The sequence below is a fragment of the Elephantulus edwardii genome, unplaced genomic scaffold (genome assembly GCF_000299155.1).
Source record: "Elephantulus edwardii isolate Elephantulus edwardi_28Jun2011 unplaced genomic scaffold, EleEdw1.0 scaffold00083, whole genome shotgun sequence".
In the NCBI taxonomy this organism is placed as follows: Eukaryota; Metazoa; Chordata; class Mammalia; order Macroscelidea; family Macroscelididae; genus Elephantulus; species Elephantulus edwardii.
Genome location: NW_006399833.1, coordinates 11,109,738 through 11,112,356, shown reverse-complemented (window position 1 = coordinate 11,112,356; position 2,619 = coordinate 11,109,738).

Here is a 2,619-nt window from a genome sequence, read left to right as displayed (position 1 = left end):
CAGTTGGCCAAGTGGTTGTTCTCTAGATTTCTTGGCACAACTTGGTGAAGCACATCCAGGGCAGCATCTGTTAGCTGAAATATGTCAATTGGTATACCATCTATTCCTGGGGCCTTATTTTTTGTTATTTCCTTAAAAGCAGCTTGAACTTCTGCCTTCATCACCATAGGCTCTTGCTCAAATGTTATTTCATTAAATTCTTCAGGTGGAAAAAGGAAATGCACAAATGGCCAGAAGTTTTACTTTGACTTGAAGAGGCAAAGGTAGGCATAATGGCTTTTATGTTCTCAGTGTTACTCCAATACAAACTAATAATTCATTAATATATACTTAGGGAGATCTGCTGGCCTACACCATAGGGAGTTTCATTGCTAAACCAAAGATCAGGACTCTCTGAGGGAGAAATATGGGCAATCTTCTCCCAAGTGATTTTACAGATTCAGAAACCCAATGGAAGGTCAGCAATGAGTCAGTTCTGACTTTATAGCAGTGAGTTAATACACATGTCATATGTCACTGTTTGCAATCTCTTCAATGTAACAGTATTCTTTCCACTTCCTAGGTTTTCTGTTTACATTCTTCCTTTCTTGCCTTCTGAGCTTTGTTTTTTGGCAAATGCGCATAAAGTTGATTGTACTGTGGAGAAAGTTCCCATCTAGTTTTATTATTCACTTTATAAAGGTCAATTATTTGGCTAGGGAGCTTTGGTGGCATAGTCTGTAGCATGCTGTGCTAAGCAGAAGTCTTCAAGGCTCCAGCAGTTCAAATCTACCAATGGCTATTTGAACAATAGTCAGTCTTCTGTTAAGATTTGGAATAGGAATTAACTCGATGGCTGAGAATCTGAGTTTCTTGTTTGGCTGGAAGTTGATCCTTGATGACAGTTCCATTTCAGGGCTAAAGAGTATCTAATGGCCACAGTCTTGAGGAGTTCAGCCTTTGTTAAACCAATCAATTCTAGTCTTTTTATTATTATTTTGAATAGTCTTCTAGTTGTTTTTTCCCTCCTCTTTGTCCAAGATCTTCTATTCTAATTCAGGGAGGCCACCAGGCTTTTTAATACAGTAAATACTTGGAATATCAATCCAGCTATTACTTGTTTTCAAAAACTCCAATTCACTGCAGTTGAGTAGGAACTCAGAGTTGACCCTCTAGTAGGTTTTTAGGGGTTCAGTTATGCACAACAAATTGTACAGGAGGAGACTGTTCATCTTTCTCCTGCAGAACAAGGATTTGAACTGCCAGAGGCAGCGCAACTTTCCAAAGAACATGAGCTCCCTCACTACTTGCTCTATAACATGTAAATTAATTCTTACTTGTAAATAAACCAAATCTAATTCAGTCTTAATCACCTTCACGTGCTGAACCTGTAGCTCTTAAATCATTAGAAAGAATCATATTCACCTATTCTGATTGGCCTACAAATTCAACTTAAAGATAGTTGTTCAGAGCCTCGTCTGTCTGTACATAAATTTCAATATTAATAAACATACTGATGTTACAAATTCTCATATATCCTTTATATATGTGTGTGTGTGTGTGTGGCATGGACTGGTGCACATGTTCAGTGCTGTATCTGTTAACTGGAAAATTTCAATTGGTATTCCATCAATTCCTAGCAATTAACATTTGCCAATGCCTTCAATGCAGTTTGAACTTCTTTTATTACCATCATAAAGTACTCCTGAAACACTTTAGAGTCAGTTAATTCTTTTGGGTATGTTGTTAAGTGTCGTTGAGTCTAGGCAACTTACAGCGACCCTGTGAACAAAAGACCTTGAACACTTGTATAACTTTTCATCATTTATCCAAGTTCATAGGGTTTCCGAAGGCAAGCTATTTCGGAAGTGGATGCCACTCCTGCTTCCAAGCTTATGGTGACTGTATATTCCCTCCATCTTCTTAATTTTAGTATCCCCAATATTAAATACAGTGCGTGGTACACCAGAGAGGCTTATTGTCTGCTGAAAAAATTAGATAGTGGTACCAATGGCAAAACAATTCATGCAACACACTTTATAATTAGTTATCTTCTAAGTATCTTCTGCATCCTACTCAGTCTTCATTCTTGTTGCCACTGCTCTAGTTCTGCCCTTTTGTCTAGATTACAGATTGTACCAGCATTATAATAGTTTTTTCCAGTATCTAGTCATTAAAATATAACCTGATTTTTGCTCCATAAATATGAACTAAGACTTAGAAAATTAAAGTACTGTATATTCACTAATTATTATCAAGCAATCAGGTTAAAAAATTTATTTGTTAATTATTTTTTTAAAACAATTTATTTGTTAAATACTTTTTGGAAGAGCTGCAAAGCTTAGAAACAATTTATATGGTAAATGTTCTCAAAATAATCTTACTATTTTTCAAGCTGACTGGTCAAAAGAAAAATGTCAGCAGTCAATGTTTTTGGAATCACAGAAGCCAAGAAAGCTTAAAGATACAAACTGTCAGATCATGGGTTGGACAATGGAAGATATTTTCTGAAGGGACTTGGTAGATGAGAAGGGTTATCCTGGTGGAGGGTGGAGCTGGGAAGTAAGCGGGTAATGGCACTGGGCTAAGGGTGGGGTCAACACTTTAACTAACGCTTACCCCCACAATAAGGGATTTATC